The sequence below is a fragment of the Salvelinus sp. IW2-2015 genome, linkage group LG18 (assembly GCF_002910315.2).
Source record: "Salvelinus sp. IW2-2015 linkage group LG18, ASM291031v2, whole genome shotgun sequence".
NCBI lineage: Eukaryota > Metazoa > Chordata > Actinopteri > Salmoniformes > Salmonidae > Salvelinus > Salvelinus sp. IW2-2015.
This window is the reverse complement of record NC_036858.1, coordinates 28708277-28727584: the sequence shown is the minus strand read 5'-3', so window position 1 is coordinate 28727584 and position 19308 is coordinate 28708277. Positions and strand designations below refer to the sequence as shown.

At 41.7% G+C, this 19308-nt stretch overlaps 1 protein-coding gene across 1 annotated transcript in view; it reads right to left on the bottom strand.

Annotated features, from left to right (window-relative positions):
- LOC111977395 (heparan sulfate glucosamine 3-O-sulfotransferase 1-like) overlaps window positions 1-14994 on the bottom strand; it is a 75648-nt gene extending 60654 nt beyond the window's left edge. Inside the window, exon 1 of the mRNA XM_024006795.2 lies at window positions 14690-14994. The gene's annotated coding sequence lies outside the window, so the exon portion shown is untranslated. The remainder of the gene's footprint in view (window positions 1-14689) is intronic.
- Window positions 14995-19308: the final 4314 nt, after the last annotated feature.

Here is a 19308-nt window from a genome sequence, read left to right as displayed (position 1 = left end):
CTTGTGGAAGGCTACCTGAAACATTTGACCCAAGTTAAACAATTTAAAAGCAATGCTGCCAAATACTAATTGAGTGTATGTAAACTTCTGACCCACTGGGAATGTGATGAAAGAAATAAAATCTGAAATAAATCTTGCTATTATTCTGACATTTCACATTCTTAAAATGAAGTGGTGATCCTAACTGACAAAAAACAGGGAATTTTGACTTGGATTAAATGCTGGAATTGTGAAAAACTGAGTTTAAATGTATTTGGCTAAGGTGTATGTAAACTTCCGACTTCAACTGTATATGGCATGCCGTAATCTGAGGGACATGCTTCCAGCAGTTCTGAGAGTGCTACAGGATATCACACTTAAATAGTGGTGATGGATCAGTGGAGGCAAGGGGCGTTCTTTCTCAGATCGAAATGTAAATCTTAGGGCTTTTGGTTACCTTTTGTAAAGTGCTTGGTGATAGCAAATGTCTTTCTGACATGCTCCAATCAAGCTCTCTTGACCTAGCAAGGACTGTGGATCTAGTAGGTGCCCTTACAGACATTACAGGACTACAGAAGTGAGGGTTACTTTGGATAACTATGGAAAGAGGAAGAGATTGTACACTTATTTTGCAGTGCTCTGCAAACGGCGTCTAAAAGATAACCTAAAAAAAAACGTACGATTTCACGACTCATTGATAAGCATTGTAGGACAGAAAAATGGTGACCAAAGTGATGGTGAGAGCTTCCAAAGAGCTCTTTTATCATCAGGTGCTTGACAGTCTCACAGCTGAGCTGCAGAGGCATTTTTCAAAGAAGAACGGCGAGAACGTAAGGGGTCCAGTCTCTCAACCCAAAGAGTACATTCTTGAATGAGGATCCTCTGTTTGCCGTCGCTCAGACCTTTGAGTCAGATTGAGGACCTCAGACATGAGGTTCATCAAACTAAGCGGCTTCTTGATTGGAGAAAGAAAAGTGGAAAGGGACAGACCGTCTACTCTCCTTAACTTTGTTGTGTTTCTAGAACCTTATAAAGGAGGTCTTCCATGAGCTATTTCGACTTTGTAAGATTTCTGTTGTTACACCAGTCAGCAGTGCTTCTTGCGAGAGAAACTTCTCAGCTTTAAAACTGATTAAATCCCACCTTAGAACAACAATGGTTGATGACAGGTTAAGTCACCTCGGAATTCCCAGTGTTGAGTCGAGGAGGCACGCTCCCTCAACATGGATGAGGTTGTGAAACATTTTGCCAGTTCTCACAAGAACCGCAGAATTATGCTGTTTTAAATCTACCTAGGATAATTTGGCACCTAACCTGCACTGTGTACTAGCTAATACACTGACATTCTAAAATGATAAATCCAACGGGTAACATGTCACACAGATTTAATTTGGTCTTGATTAGGCCAATTCAAACTTTTCTTTGCTATTAGTTAACACACATATATATAAGTTTGTAATATTGATTGACACCAATTATTTTTTAAAGTCCATTTTTGCTTGATACCTGGTATGTCAAATTGTCAATTTACTTTTTTTGTAAATAAACTATACAATTTATGTAACACACAAATGCGATCTTATCTCCTTGATGCTTGAGCTTTATTTTCTGAAAATATTTTGGATGGTCAACACTAAAAGACCCAGATTATATATATTCATGAAAACAGAGTGACCCACGTCTCTCCAGTATGTGAGAGTGAGTGTGAGAGTGAAAGAGAAATTGAGCTGCAGTTCCGAGGTAGAGACACGGACTATAACTAGTACGTTAAAGAATTCTAGTGAAGTGACCCTTTTGGACCACACCATCTGCCACATTGAAGAACTCTGGGTTAAGTGAATTATCACTTCTACCTCTAATCAGCCATCGTAGGATTCATTCATGCTCCTTAGATGCCAGGTTAGGGTTAACACACCAATTTTCTGTCATGGTCTATGGACCCCCTGAAGTAGCCATGACCACCCCCTGGCCATCCCATGTATAAAACTCTAGTTTCAGTCAAGTTCTTCCACACCGATCTCCACAAACCATTTCTGTATGGACCTCACTTTGTGCACAGGGGCATTGTCGAGTTGAAACAGGAAAGGGCCTTCCCCAAACAGTTGCCACAAAGTTGGAAGCACAGAATGTCATTGTATGCTGTAGCGTTAATATTTCCCGTCACTGGGACTAAGGGGCCTAGACCGAACCATGAAAACAGCCCTTGGCCATTATTCCTCCTCCACCAAACTTTACAGGTGGCACTATGCATTTGGGCAGGTAGCGTTCTCCTGGCATCCACCAAACTCAGTTTTGTCTGTCGGATTGCATTTCCACTGCTCCAGAGTCCAATGGTGGCGAGCTTTACACCACTCCAGCCGACACTTGGCATCGCACATGGTATTCTTAGGCTTGTGTGCAGCTGTATGGGCACGGAAACCCATTTAACACAAGCCCCAATTAAGGTGACACCAACCTCCTTTGGTGTGTGCTAATTAGATTGCGATGTTTACGGAATCAGTTATTTTGAGTAAGCATTTTAACTTAAAAGGAGCCCATGCATATGGTGTAAGATTGCTTGCAATGTATTCGCCATCTGTAGGMGGYGGGGGGGGGGGGGGGGTTGTGTTTTTGGACAGCTCAGAGACAGAGCTGAGCGGCGAGTGCCTGTCTACTGGTGGTTCATTATTTTCCCCGGCCTGGTTCATCACCTCCCCGCCCCTCTCCCCAACACCCAAGCCCTTCTCACCAACGCACCGTCCAGGCGCACCCTTGCTCTCTGCCCTGCAACTTCAACCTCCGCCCCATCTCCTAGACCCAGCTCCAGTGGCTGAAAGAGGAAGACAGTTGAGAATCCTTTGGTGTGACTGTAATTATGGTAGTCTTGTGATGTGTAAAGTGTGAATAAGAAAAACAGCAAAATCCAACAGCAAAAGCAAGTGTGTAGCTCACATGACATAAACAGTCATCAACCAGAGGAAGAGAACATATGTGCGCACATGCTTTCCAAACCACACTCCAACATTTACTGTAGTGTGCCACACGTGATAGCAACATCCTGAAAAGACACTCGTCCAGCTGGTGTGAGAAAGTAGACCGAGGTTGTTGCATATGTCTAGGGCAACCAGAGTTGCTATAGACGTCTGACATGTTTCTTGGGTCCAGGAAGATGGTGTCCCCTTGTACCACCTGTCTCCACTGTCCTGGACGCAGGTCGCAAAATTGAGATGGTTTGGGATGAGTCGGACTGAAGATTGAAAGAAAAGCAGCCAACAAGTGCTTGGCATATTTGAGAACTCCTTTAAGACTGTTGGAAAAGCATTCCAAGTGAAGCTGGTTGAGAGAATGCCAAGAGTGTGCAAAGCTGTCATCAAGGCAAAGGGTTGCTATTTGAAATATATATATATATAAGTCTAACTTTTTTGGTTACTACATGATTCCATATGTGTTATTTCATAGTTTTGATGTCTTCACTATTATTCTACGATGTTGAAAATAGTAAAAATAAAGAAAAACCCTTGATTGAGAAGGTGTTCTAAATCTTTTGACTGGTAATGTATACAAAACAATATTGATCCACGGGCATACAAAAGGGAGCTTGCTGCCAGTTGCTCATCCCTGGTGTAGACAAATTTTAATGCGGCTTTATTTTGGAAAGGTAAAATACACAGTTCTGTTTTGATGAAAGAAAGTCTTCATTAAGATCCAAAGCTTCAGCCAGATGATACAAAACTGCAATCGAGTCCTGTATAACTTAAAAAGGCAGTGTCCATTGCCATTGACCATTTATAACACATAAGGTATTGTAATATATAACTACTATTAGAGGATTGTTAGTAGCTCCCTGAAACTCTAGCAGGTCAGAGAAGACAAGGCTTCGCCACATGGACAATCACTCAGGATGGAGAGTCGACGGGGCCGTAGGGGGAAGGCTCAGATCATTATCTTCATACTTCACTGATTTACCACGAATGGTTCATTGTTGAATCATTGTTGTCACGTTTATTTGTTTGCTTTCCTTTTTTCTATAGTAGCCAAGGACAGGGTAGGCAGAGGGAATGGTAAGTGGGGTGAATAGCTGGAGGGCGACTGATTCAGATGCTGAATTCCAAATCGGATGGGCTAGGGTCTATTTGGAATTCAGTTATTACCAACAGTATGTTACTATGATCTGGCCTACAACACACGAGGGACAGCCTAAAGCCCACTGTGTCAGGATGTCACATTAACACATGGTTGGCCAAATGCAGTCTACAGAGACTTGGGTAATGCACAAGCGAGCAATGCCAAAATAGGTCATTGGAGAAAATACTCCTACCAAATAACCAGCAATGCAGAGAGGGGGATATTGAGAGTGAAGGCATCTCTGGTGTACTAAAATTAATCTCAGGGTTTGAGTGTTCTCCATGTTACTGTATTCCATGTTACTGTATTCCATTTCACTAGATCTAAAGTATGGTAATTTCCACGTAAAAGGACCCATGAGCACCAACATGTGAAGTTAATAGGAGCATGTCAAATTGGGTATCAAATGAAAGCTAAGAGTCCATATTTTCCAGAAATTAAGGCATATATATATACATTTTTCAACCATTTTCCATCCCAAAAAAAAGGAATAAGCAAAGGCTTTGATTTCTTGTCAAACAGATGGAAAAAGGATCTTAGAAAATATCTGTATTTTTAAAGGTGTTAAAACTACATAAACACAATCATGTTAAAGACCCCTCCCAACTAATATCAACACTTAAATGTAGTTTATGATAATTTTCTGCCTTCTAAGGTTTTAATAAACCTTGCGCCTTCAGATTCTGTTATCAAAAACCCATGTACATTATATATACAAAAGTATGTGGACACAGCTTCAAATTAGTGGATTTGGCTATTTCAGCCTCACCTGTTCCTGAAAGGTGTATAAAATCGCGCACACAGCCATGCAATCTCCAAAGACAAACATTGGCAGTAGAATGGCTTTACCGAAGGGCTCCGTGACTTTCAATGTGGCATCTTTCCAACAAGTCAGCCGAGTGCTGAAGCTCATAGCGCGTCAAAATAGTCTGTCCTCGGTTGCAACACTCACAGTTCCAACTGCCTCTGGAAGCAACGTCAGCATAAGAACTGTTCGTTGGGAGCTTCATTAAAACAACTTAAGGATCTGACCCTTTTCCCCCCAATTTTTGCCTAAAATGACATACCTAAATCTAACTGCCTGTAGCAGAACATGCATATTCTTGATACCATTTGAAAGGAAACACTTTGACGTTTGGAAATGTGAAATGAATGTAGGAGAATATAAATTAGATCTGGTAAAAAATAATACAAAGAAAAAAAAATGTTTGTGTACCATCTTTGAAATGCAAGAGAAAGGCCATAATGTATTATTACAGCCCAGGCGCAATTTCGATTTGGGCCACTAGATGACAGCAGTGTATGTGCAACGTTTTAGACTGATCTAATGAACCATTGCATATCTGTTCAAAATGTTGTATCAAGACTGCCCAAATATGCATAATTGGTTTATTAATACATTTAAGTTCATAATTGTGCTCTCCACAAACAATAGCACGGTATTATTTCACTGTAATAGCTACTGTAAATTGGACAGTGCAGTGAAATTAACAAGAATTTAAGCTTTCTGTCCATATCTGATGTGTCTATGTCCTTTGATTTTTTTTGTACTTACAACCTCATGCTAATCACATTAGCTCAAACATCCCGTGGGGGGGGGGGGGGGGCACCGATCCTGTAGAGGTTTAACTCTTTCCCTAACCCAACCTTAACCCTAAACCTAACCTCTTTCCCGAAACCTAACTTTAACCTCTAACCAGGGGTGAAAGTAGAATTCTTCTGGGTATGGTACCTTCTATGTGTGCACACGCTTGCATGAAAACATTTTATGGGCCTAATCATAGAATTACATATAGAATTCCTATTAATTTACATAGGATCTCTATAGGTGTAGTAGTAAAGATTTGTCATTTAAGTTAAAATATATTACCTTTCAATCTGACTTGTGCTGCATGAACACAGTCAACAACAAGCTATAGGATACGAATGAATAAATGTTGTTGTTTTCTCTAACCTATATTTCTGGAATTTGTCTTTCAGCAAACCTGCCTCTCCTCCACCCGTACATGATCGAGTAAAAAAAAAAAAATGGAAGAGGCTCTAGAGTCCAGACAATCCTATCCAGCAATCAGGGCCGTGTATGTAAATACAAACATTTGCATCAACATGCCCACACGATGAGACTGAGCATTTCAATGACAAAAGCAGGCTCAGTGAACATCAACATGAACATGAAATAAAGTGTTTAGACATACAGTGATGATTTAAAAAATACAATTGAAAACACTGCATGGGGCTTTACATTCCAGGATGTCATACTCATTTCGTCTTTTCATTTAGTAGAATTCGCTGCACACTATTGAGGAAGAGAATCGTCAGAGAGAGTATCGAAACCCAGAGACCCAACATTACGAGACTTCCCGAGAATGCCTATGAATCAGACTCCGCATACCAGACCAGGGAGTGGGGTATAAAAAGTCAATGAGAGAAGTAAACAAATTAGTAGTTACATTTTCCCTAAATCTAAAGGCACAACCTAGATTCGAGCCAATGTTTTAAGCAGCTGAACATGTTACTTACTCCAACCTTGTGACAGTCATTTAAAACAACTTCATATCGAAGGACAGCCTTTGATTTGACGGCCGACACATGCTCAGTTCGGCACGAGACGACGGTAAGACCTGATGCGTTTTGTTTCTGCGCATGACATCGCTTACAAGTGTGATCATGGATTTCTATTGGAGAAGCAGGTTTCTACATACAGTTGAAGTCGGAAGTTTACATACACCTTAGCCAAATACATTTAAACTCAGTTTCACAGTTCCTGACATTTAATCCTAGTAAAAATTCACTGTTTTACTTCAGTTAGGATCACCACGATGATGACATCTATTTTGTGAAGTACACCAGTCCCTCCTGCAGCAAAGCACCCCCACAGCATGATGCTGGCACCCCCGTGCTTCACGGTTGGGATGGTGTTCCTCGGCTTGCAAGCATCCCCCTTTTTCCTCAAAACATAACGATGGTCATTATGGCCAAACAGTTCTATTTTAGTTTCATCAGACCAGAGGACATTTCTCCAAAAAGTACGATCTTTGTCACCATTTGCAGTTGCAAACCGTAGTCTGGCTTTTTTATGGCGGTTTTGGAGCAGTGCCTTCTTCCTTGCTGAGCGGCCTTTCAAGTTATGTTGATATAGGACTCGTTTTACTGTGGATATAGATACTTTTGTACCAGCATCTTCACAAGGTCCTTTGCTGTTGTTCTGGGATTGATTTGCACTTTTCACACCAAAGTATGTTCATCTCTAGGAGACAGAACGCGTCTCCTTTCTGAGTGGTATGACGGCTGCGTGGTCCCATGGTGTTTATACTTGTGTACTATTGTTTGTACAGATGAACGTGGTACCTTCAGGCGTTTGGAAATTGCTCCCAAGGATAAACCAGACTTGTGGAGGCCTACAATTTTTTTTTCTGAGGTCTTGGCTGATTTCTTTTGATTTTCCCATGATGTCAAGCAAAGAGGCACTGAGTTTGAAGGTAGACCTTGAAATACATCCACAGGTATCAGTTAGAATCTTCTGATAGTCTAAAACCATGACATAATTTTCTGGAATTTTCCAAGCTGTTTAAAAGGCACAGTCAACTTAGTGTATGTAAACTTCTGATCCACTGGAATTGTGATAGATTATTTCACTTATAATTCACTGTCTAAACAATTGTTGGAAAAATTTTAGTAAGTAGTAGGCAAAAAAGATTTCGGACATTCGTCAACTCACAAAATAATTCCAGCATCCAAATAATGCACTGTGCACCTGCCATTTGATTAATGTAAAGATATATCTGTTACGAACGGTGGCGACATGTAATTATTTTGTTGTTGCCCGTTTTGCATGTTATTTTGGCATTAATTCCAGTCACATATCAGTTTGCAAACAATGTAAAAACAGTGTTCCGTCACTCATGGGTACACTATGTCACCGCATAATCTACAGGGAGAGCTAGACAGTTCAAGCTCCCTTGGGTGCTGCCATAGATTTACATTAGAAGTGCCCATCCAAGAAGGTTCAAGGTCATTGACCACAGATAAATGATGTCAAATCACTTTATATCTACCGTAGCTTTGATTGTACTGATCATGTCAACATACTTTCAAAATCTTAGCTATCAAGCTAGACAATCTACTGGCAAATCCTTTTCAATCCTTGTCATATGAAGAAAAATTATAGATAAAACAGTATCGGTGCTCATCGGCGATTGGACATTAACATTACACAACAAGTTGGAAATCGCAAATTCAACAATGAGTAGTATGGAAGGAATCAGTGGCTAACTGCAAGCGTTGCAAAGCAATCACTATTTTGCTTCCCCTGCCTGCTATTCGGTGGAAAGGGTGTGAAGTCTGGGGTTAAGGATTTAAAACATCTGTCTGAAAAGGTCTCTTTTCCAAGCTTAAAAAGGATAAACATTCGCTCTCACACAGTCACCCTGGGCCAGAAAAGGTTGAATATARTGGCCATGCTGTCAATCCAGCATGATTTCTGCCGTGTTCAATACAACTGGAAACTGGGTAATCTCAGACTTCAGTGAGTTAAAGACAACTGGGAACTCTGTGGGGGGAAAAAACGAGCTCCGAATGGGGAAATACGTTTTGAACGGTCATCCAACTCGAAATTCCAAGTTAGGAACTCGGACCTCTTTCTATAGCTCCGACCTGAAGATCACTGACGTCATGATTCAACCTTGTTTTTTCCCAAGTTCCCAGTTGTCTTGAAAGCACCATAAATCCAGAGAATTCCAGATTCTGATAACCAAATAGTATTTTTTTTTGCCCATTTTTCACCCCAATTTTTGTGGTATCCAATTGGTAGTTGCAGTCTTGTCCCATCGCTGCAACTCCCGTACGGACTCGGGAGAGGCGAAGGTCGAGAGCCGTCCGTCCTCCGAAACACTATCCAGCCACAATGCCCGCTTAACCCGGAAGCGCGTTGCACCATTGTGTCAGAGGAAACGCCCTACACCTGGCGACCGTGTCAGTGTGCGTTGCGCCAGGCCAATCACAGGAGTGCACGATGGGACAAGAACATCCCTGCTGGGCAAACCCTCCCCTAACCCTTGAGGACGCTGTGCCAATTGTGCACCGCCCCATGAGTCTTAGTCGCGGCAGGCTCGAACCAGGATCTCTAGTTGCACAGCTAGCACTGCAGTCACTTAGACCACTGCACCACTCGGGAGGCCCCCTGATGACAAAATTTGCACACAAGGACTGCCGCACCACATTCCTGTTCAATTGAGCACAGCACAACAAGGTGAGTCCAAGAATGTCTAGTATGCTGCTGCATAAATTATGTAATATGCCAGGGAGATATGTATACTGTAGCTAAGAAAGTAATACTATGTGTATGTTGTGTAGTAAGCTGTTATTAGGGTAAGACACATGGGCTACTAAGTTGGTCCCTTTCCCCCTCATAACTTAGCCTACTGTTCTGACTTGGTGGTGCACATGTAGCCTATAGCCTGTTATATAGAAATGTCATCATTGAATATTGTAAAAGCTCTCTTTGTCTGCTTATATGCCCCCTTTATTTATCCTATGGTCCTGACTTGGTGTACAGGGAGAATACTGTAAGAAGGCCCATGTTCTGAATTCTGCCATTGTATATTTCAAAGGTGCTGAACTAACAGTTATATTGACTAAGTCCATCTTAGCTCGCTCATTAATGTCTTAAATCGAAATTATGGATTGCCTCTTATCCGCTCATCGTTCCCTTATGCCATAGTTTGTACATCAATTGTTATAGGCCTATTGCTTATATACTACTGTAGGTATCTCAGTATCTTATTCATCATTTGACACAATCTTGGAATGATTTTGTTGTTGGGAGGAGGAGATACTATATAATGTTATTTAATGTTGTTTTGTAAATATGATTGCCAGAGACATTTGAATGGGAAGAGACTATTTGTTGTCGACAAAAAGTTAATAGACCCATGTAATTCCGGTTAATATAGCGAGGGTTGTTTGTTTGCGCAATGCGCTGTCTGGCAGCATCATTAAATAGTACCCGCAATACACTCGTCTCAACGTCAAGTTGAGTTGAAAAGAAAAAGACACATTTCAGACTGGCCAATAAGAAGAAAATATTAAGATGGTCAAAAGAACACAGACACTAGACAGAGGAACTCTGCCTAGAAGGCCAGCATCCCGGAGTCGCTGCTTCACTGTTGACGTTGAGACTGATGTTTTGCATTTAATGAAGCTGCCAGTTGAGGACTTGTGAGGCTTCTTTATCAAACTAGACAATCTATGTACTTGTCTTCTTGCTCAGTTGTGCACCGGGGCCTCCCACTCCTCTTTCTATTCTGTTTAGAGCCAGTTTGTGCTGTTCTGTGAAGGGAGTAGTACATAGCGTTGTACGAGATCTTCAGTTTCTTGGCAATTTCTCGCATGGAATAGCCTTCATTTCTCCAAACAAGAATAGACTGACGAGTTTCAGAAGAAAGTTTTGTTTCTGGCCATTTCGAGCCTGTAATCGAACCCACAAATGCTGATGCTCCAGATACTCAACTAGTCTAAAGGAGGACAGATTTATTGCTTCTTTAAAATCAGGACAAKAGTTTTCAGCTGTGCTAACATAATTGCAGAAGGGTTTTCTAATGATCAATTAGCCTTTTAAAATAATAAACTTGGATTAGCTAACACAACATGCCGTTAGAACACAGGAGTGATGGTTGCTGATAATGGGCCTCTATGATTATGTAGATATTCCATAAAAAAAATCTGCCATTTCCAGCTACAACATTAACAATGTCTACACTGTATTTCTGATCAACTTGATGTTATTTTAAGAGACAACATTTTTTGCTTTCCTTTCAAAAACAAGGACATTTTTAAGTGACCCCAAACTTTTGAACAGTAGTGTATATAAAAGTGAACCCTCATGATTGTATTTTCCTAATAAATACTTCAAATGGTGGGCTAACCGAGTCTCTCTCTCATATTTTGGTGTTCGTTATTATTGAAATAGAACGCGGTTATTATCGACTTACTGTAAACAAATCCACAAGAAGTCAGCATTGGTAAGGAATCCCTCCATGGTGCTGAAAGGAAAGCTCTGCTATTGGGACAGCTTTATGTAGGCCCTAACAGTTTGGGGGCAACGTGTGTCACAGTTATAGTCAAATCAAATTATATTTGTCACATGCGCCAAATACAACAGGTGCTTACCTACAAGCACTTAACACTTATTTTTCTTAACTGCATTGTTGGTTAAGAAAAAAACTAAGTAAAAACTAAACAAATAGTTAAAGAGCAGAAGTAAAATAACAATAGTCAGGCTATATACAGCTGGTACCGGAACATAGTCAATGTGCGGGGGCACCAGTTAGTTGAGGTCATTTGCACATGTAGGTAGAGTTATTAAAGTGACTATGCATAGATAATTAACAGAGAGTAGCAGAGGCGTAAAAGGGGGGGGGGGGGGGGGGGGCAATGCAAATAGTCTGGGTAGCCATTTGATTAGCTGTTCAGGAGACTTATGCCTAGAAGCTGTAAAGAAGACTGTTGGACCTAGACTTGGCACTCCGGTAGCAGAGAGAACTAGCAGAGAGAACAGTCTGACTAGGGTGGCTGGAGTCTTTTTGGGCCTTCCTTTGATACTGCCTGATATAGAGGTCCTGGATAGCAGGAAGCTTGGCCCCAGTGATTTACTGGGCCGTAAGCACTACCCTCTGTAGTGCCTTGCGGTCGGGAGGCCGAGCAGTTGCCATACCAGGCAGTGATGCAACCAGTCAGGATGCTCTCGATGGTGCAGCTGTAGAACCTTTTGAGGATCTGAGGACCCATGCAAAATCTTTTTAGTCTCCTGAGGGGGAAAAGGCTTTGTCAAGCCCTCTTCACGACTGTCTTGGTAAGTTTGTATCATGATAGTTTGTTGTTGAAGTTCCTTGGTGTCCACATCAAGCTCTCAACCTGCTCCACTACAGCCCCGTCGATGAGAATGGGGGTGTGCTTAGTCCTCCTTTTCCTGTAGTCCACAATCATCTCCTTTGTCTTGATCACGTTGAGGGAGAGGTTGAAGTCTTGACACCACATGACCAGGTCTCTGACCTCCTCCTTACATGGTGTCTCATCGCTGTTGGTGATCACACTGTTGTGTCAGCGGCAAACTTGATGGTGTTGGAGTCGTGCCTGGCCATGCAGTCATGAGTGAACAGGGAGTACAGGAGGGTACAGAGCATGCACCCCTCAGCGTGGCGGATGTGTGGCGGATGTGTGGCGTGGCGGATGTGTTGGTACCTGCCCTTACCACCTGGGGTGGCCCATCAGGAAGTCCAGGATCCAGTTGCAGAGAGAGAAACAGTACGTACAAAATAAGTTACAAATAACGTGAAAAAACACAATAGCACAATTGGTTACGGGACTGTAAAACGGCAGCCATCCCCTCCGGCACTATTATAAGTGCAGTTAATGTATTGTTTAGTGTTGTGTAGTGGCTTCGGTGGCATGCATCCAAAACATTTTGGTGAGTTTGCCCCACCAAGTTTTATATGCTAAAATTGCCAATGGTTTAAGAAACACCAAAAAGTCTAATGACATACAGCGAGTGTAGCCTGTGTCTACGCACGTCGGTCTCAGCCCCTCATCTCTGGTAAAAWATGTCAGTGTTCTCGTCGATCCACACATAATTTTGTAGCGTATACCACCCGTTTTCAAGTCCATTCTCTCATTTTTCATGCAACTGACATGCAGTAATGACAAATAGTGTAATAGCATAACGTTTTCTTGGCATTTTGTTTAATATATTGTGTTGGCTCATGTTTGAACCAGTATGGCGTACCCCCACTATTTATTTTGTCAGTATGCCGTACCGGACCAGCTTACTTTCACAGACCGGCTTACACTGCCACTAACCCTAAACCCTAGCTTAGCTAATGATAGCCACCTAGCTAACGTTAGCTACAAAAAAATGGAATTCGTAACATATCATACATTATTGCAAATGTTTCACATATTTTATGATTTGGAATTCGTAACACGCACTACATGGCTGCACATAAGCCTAAGATTACCATGCGCAATGCCAAGTGTCGGCTGGAGTGGTGTAAAGCTCGCCGCCATTGGACTCTGGAGCAATGGAAACGGGTTCTCTGGAGTGATGAATCACGCTCCACAATCTGGCTGGACGAATCTGGGTTTGGCAGATGTCAGGAGAACGCTACCTGCCCGAATGCATAGTGCCAACTGTAAAGTTTGGTGGATGAGGAATAATGGTCTGGTGCTGTTTTTCATAGTCCGGGCTAGGCCACTTAGTTCCAGTGACGGGAAATAACACTACAGCATACAATGACATTCTAGACAACTCTGTGCTTCCAACTTTGTGGCAACAGTTTAGGGAAGGCACTTTCCTGTTTCAGCATGACAATGCCCCCCTGCACAAAGCGAGGACCAAACAGAAATGGTTTGTTGAGATCGGTGTGGAAGAACTTGACTGGCCTGCACAGAGCCCTGACTTCCACCCCATCTAACACCTTAGATTTGAAACTGAATTGAAACGAAGATTGTGAGACAGGTCTAATCGCCCAACATCAGTGCCCGAGCTCACTAATGCTCGTGGCTGAATGGAAGCAAGTCCCCGCAGCAATGTTCCAACATTTAGTGGTTCCTGTTATAGGAGCAAAGGGGGTGAGGGGACCAACTCCATATTAATGCCCATGATTTTTGTAATGAGATTTTCGACGAGCAGTTGTCCCCATACTTTTGGCCATGTAATGTATGACACGAATTTCAGGACAATAAATACATATCAAACGAAGCATAACTATATCAAACAATGGAGGGATATGAATGCAATTTTAATATGTTACGTTGACCCCTGAGCCCAGGTTGCAATTGAGAACCCAAGAGGCCCCCCTCTAGGGGAATGATAATTACTACTGCCCCAGAAAAACTGCTGATAGATTTCTGTGATTCAAGCCTCAAATCGCTGACACAGACATGACTATTTACCACTTAATGCCCGATTATCGATGTAAGTGAAAAATCAGCGGCAGTGCATAATCAGATCTGGGGTCTTCAAAGTTGAACTCCATTGTTTTTTAAGACGCAAATGAAAAAAGGCCTCAGTTTATGTCAACGTGTATTAAATCATTTCTATGGAGCCAATATACACTGTCTATGATTAAAGTGACACTGTATCATAGGCAATGTGCACTCCAGAACGGCTGGGATTAAATAAATAGAGAATTAGGCATGGATATAAAATTGTTGATGTGCATAAATGATGTAGAGCTTTCCTATTAATATAATTAATGTTAATATGGAATATTAAGTGTACAAACATGTTATTATCTTTGAACATGATAGAAGATAACATTTATCTGGTTTCAATAGAACGTTAGATTGGTAATGGATCAAAAGTCATTCGAATTGTCCAACGAGGAACAATGGTAGATTACCAGAATATGACTTTACATATTTTACAAAAAACTCGGTCATACATTGAGTTGGAACTTCTCCCGGCTGACCCAAAAACCAGAAAGAGCACTATTTCAGAATGCAATCACAGAGCAATAAGCCTGCGTCGCAAATGAAGAGAAAGAGAGAGATATTCGACTAGAATGTACGGAGAAGTAGACTACGTCCTGGGAGACAAAAATCTGGTTACCTTGCATGAGGTCGGTGATAGTTATGGAATCTCCGGGAGGCATCGGTCTGGCTTTAGTTCAGTCGCAGATGAACCAAAGGATCGCACTTTTAAGCCCAGCAGTCGAATCTAGAAGATATAACTGTCTGTCACCCTTTCACTCTCATTGAAGCGCACCCGGAGCATCAGCCACTCTCATCACTAATTGATTTGAAGCCAGACATGGTGCAAACATAGCCCTGATTTTTTTTTCTTCTAAGAGCTTGGTTTGACTACATCCCCTCTGCTTAGCAGCCACAAACACACCACTCTATCGGAACGTGCTAAGATTTGTGCCTAGCGCTGCCTTGAGTAGCACAGTGGAAGGAGGAGTCTTGTCAGGTGACCAGGTAAATCGCTGTTGTAGCCTACCAATTCAAAGTTGCTATCTTTCAGAGGAGGCTGGTATGGTGAGCTATAGGAGGACGGGCTCATTGTAATGGCTGGAATGTAATAATGGAATGGAGTCAAACATGTCGTTTCCATATGTTTGATACACTCCATTAACTCCATTCCAGCCATTACAATGAGCCCGTCCTCCTATAGCTCCTTCCACCAGCCACTCCTCTATCTTCATAAATGTAAACCATTTAGTCTACTATTAGGAGCTCTGAATGTGAACTCATATATTATTGTATGCTACTTAATAATGGGAATCTACAGATTTTAGGCTACATTTTTCACTCTAGCCAAAGCGTAGCCCAAAGTGTACTCTTAATAAGGAGCCTAATGTTTACCGTTACTCTTTAAAGTCCAAGGACCTTATACAGTATGTTATTTTCAGAGGTAGACTGGCGCTGGCAGCCAAAACAGCCAAATACTCCATCTAAACGTGAATCGATTCTCGATTGCGACATGGTTATAGAAATATAAAGCCCTTTACTTTCATATAACATCTATACTGAACAAAAATATAAGTACAACATGTAACCATTTCAAAGATTTGACTGAGTTACAGTTCATATAAGGAAATCAGTCAATTGAAATCAATTCATTAGGCCCAAATCTATGGATTTCACATGAATGAGAATACAGATATGCTTCTGTTGGTCACAGATACCTTAAAAAAAAGTAGGGGTGTGGATCAGAAAACCAGTCAGTATCTGGTGTGACCACAATTTGCCTCATGAAGCACGACACATCTCCTTCACATAGAGTTGATCAGGCTGTTGATTGTGGCCTGTGGAATGTTGTCCCACTCCTCTTCAATGGTTGTGCGAAGTTGCTGGATATTGGCGGGAACTGGAACACACTGTCGTACGCGTCCATCCAGAGCATACCAAACATGCTCAATGGGTGACATGCCCGGTGAGCGCGCAGGCCATGGAAGAACTGGGACATTTTCAGCTTCCAGACATTGTGTACAAATCCTTGCGACATGTGCATTATCATGCTGCAACATGAGGTGATGGCGGCGAATGAATGGCACGACAATCACATCTTAATACCTCTTTGCATTCAAATTGCCATCGATAAAATGCAACTGTGTTTGTTGTCCGTAGTTTATGCCCGCCCATACCAAAACCCCACTGCCACCATGGGACGCTCTGTTCACAACGTTAACATCAGCAAACCGCTTGCCTATATGATGCCATACACGTGGTATGCGGTTGTGAGGCAGGTTGGACGTTACTGCCAAATTCTCTAAAACGACATTGGAGGCGTGTCATTGCTCTGGTGGACATTCCTGTAGTCAATATGCGAATTACACGCTCCATCAAAACTTTTGACATCTGTGGTATTGTGCTGTGTGACAAAACTGCACATTTTAGAGTGGCCTTTTATTGTCCCCAATGTTTTAATGTTGTTTAATCAGCTTCTTGATATGCCACACCTGTCAGGTGGATGGATTATCTTGGCAAAGGAGAAATGCTCATTAACAGGGATGTAAACCAATTTGAGAGAAATAGGCTTTTTGTGCGTATGGAACATTTCTGGGATCGTTTATTTTAGCTCATGAAACATGAGACCAACACTTTACATGTTGCTTTTCTATTTTTGTTCAGTGTAAATCATTTCACAAATGCAAAATACGCATATACTGTACATCGTTTTAACCGGCTTTATCACAGTTGCAGCAGACAGTATTTTTCAGTGACAACACGTTTCTGGCTGTCTACTTCCGTTACACATAGGGGTTCAGATAGCTAATTAGCACAGGTGGTCCCTCTGTTTTCCATCCGTCTCCCGTAAACATGTGCTGTAACATGAAGACATGGCCGTGTGGGAACTCTAAACCTAACCCTATGAAGGTGTGTATCAATTGAACGTTTTGTAAATTGTTTGAATTGTTTCTCGCTGATACGAAAGATAAGGTCCTTATGCTTCTAAAACCTTACCGCAAGTGATGCATGTTAATGTTCCGACCAAGCGTCAGGGCTCTTGAATAAGTCCCCCGTACAGAAGACGCCTTCGTCCAATGACTCTTATGTGTAACGTAAGGGAACTGACAGTCATGATCAAGGGCTAGCCAAAGCCATGGTAGAAGTCATTGGCATCCCAATTTAATTAAGTGAATATGCATATTGGATATTTTACAGTATACATTGCAGGCTAGTAGGCCTATGCCCGGAGCTTCATTGATCGAATTGCATCTCTGATAAACATATTTTACACTATGGGAAAGATGTATGTAAGGTGTTAGTCATTTCAACTCTAATGTGATGCGTCTGTTTCATTCAGAGTAGCCTATGATTATTGTGGCTTTCTTTTAAGTCACATAGTGCCGTCTATTAAAACATCCGGCAGTGACAGATGTTTTGGTCTGTCTTCCATTCATCTCAGGTGTGTGTTGTTAYAGTCAAGTGTTTGTGCAAAATGTGATTCTGTGAAAAATGTTGAATGAGTCATCAAGCATACATTTAAGTGCTGAGATGGTAAGGGATGATTTATCCCTTCTCAGTTGACAGCGAAAGCGTCTCCTTTGAAAACATCTGTAAGCTATTTCAAGAGAGGGAGTCAAACACGCCTGGACTCTATCGCCTGCTGTTACGCTGTCCTTTCCTCAAGTGTCACAGCGACTTCCAGCTTGACGACACATTCACCACAGACACGGCCTACTACATTCACATTCAATATAGGCCTACTAACTTGAACCTAGTAAAAAAATATGTGTGTCACAATACTTGGCTAGCCCTGCAGCCTCCTCTGAGAGACAAAGAGAGGGCAAACAGGGGTCACATCTACTTTCACTATAGGCCTACTAACTTGAACCTACTAAAACATGTGTCATAATACTTGGCTAGCCCTGCTGCCTCTTCTGAGAGTCAAAGAGAGGGCAAACAGGGGGCACATCTATATTTCAGCAGCTCTGCGCCGACGGAAGGAGAGAGGCAGGAACAAAAAAATATCCACGTAAGTATTTGATTTGTTAAAATTGCATGATGTTTGTAAAGCTAAAGACAGGAGCGCCAGACAGACTTCTCTCAGCTCTGACACTGGTTGATAGTGAGAGCTGTAAAGCTATGTGCAGACTATGATAAAGACATCAAGTGAAATGTTATTTTGAGCAGTGTTGATTTGCACAGACATCTCTCTGGGTCCAGGGGATTTATTCAGCTGAAAATATGGCTTCTAAAAAGGTTCCAAAAGGGTTATTTGGCAGTACCCATAGGATAACTATTTTTTAGTTCCAAATAGAACCCTTTTTTGTTCCAGGTAGAACCATTTTGAGTTCCATGTAGAACCCTCTGTAGAAAGGGTTGTACATGGAATCCAAAAGGGTTCTAGCTGGAACCAAAARGGTTCTAGCTGCAACCAAAAATGTTTCTTCAAATGTTTCTCCTATGGGGACAGCCAAAGAACCCTTTAAGGTTCTAGATAGCACCTTTTTTTTCTAAGTGTATGATTTAAAGAGGTGACACTTTGAAAAATATTTCTTGCAATCTTTCATTCCTGCTCAGTCCCATAGTGACATATTTCTAAGTGACCATCAAAGGAATAATATTGATTTCCAAATATGTCAGCTTTGAGTGATTACCAAAATTCCATCAATAATATATTGATATTAATAATGATATATTATTTTGAGGAATCACTTGTAGTCATGGAATTTATCAAAGTTGGCTCTAGTCTAATCATCGTGTTATCTGATTGGATGAGGTTGTAAGTGTCTCTGTTGTGTGCTGGTGCTTCTGTCATCTCCTTCCCAGCCAGAGTTTCAGAATACTTGTAGGAATACATCCGCTTGTATTAATACGGTTCCATTAAAATACGGTATGAAAAGGTAAAGATGTCCTTACGGCTGAAGGAACCTCTTCAGGTCAGTGTTTAGGCTTTTAGGTGGACTCTGATTTCCTGAACAGTTATTTTGGTTGTGACATGGCTGCGTAACGCTACTGACACCATGGCAAACGTTACATTGTCACACATCCGTAAATGTCAACAAGTGGGTATATGGTGATGAGGATTATCAGTTTCATAGCGATGGCTGTGAATTAATCTGGGTCCATTGACAGTCTGCAGACACACTACAACAACTTGACCACTGACCCCTGTCATGACTGGCCTGTTCGGGTCAGGTTACTGTGGATCATCTCTTACTCCCACCAGAGAGGGAGAGGTATAGAGGTTTGACGGGGGGGGCGGGGGGTTTATGACAC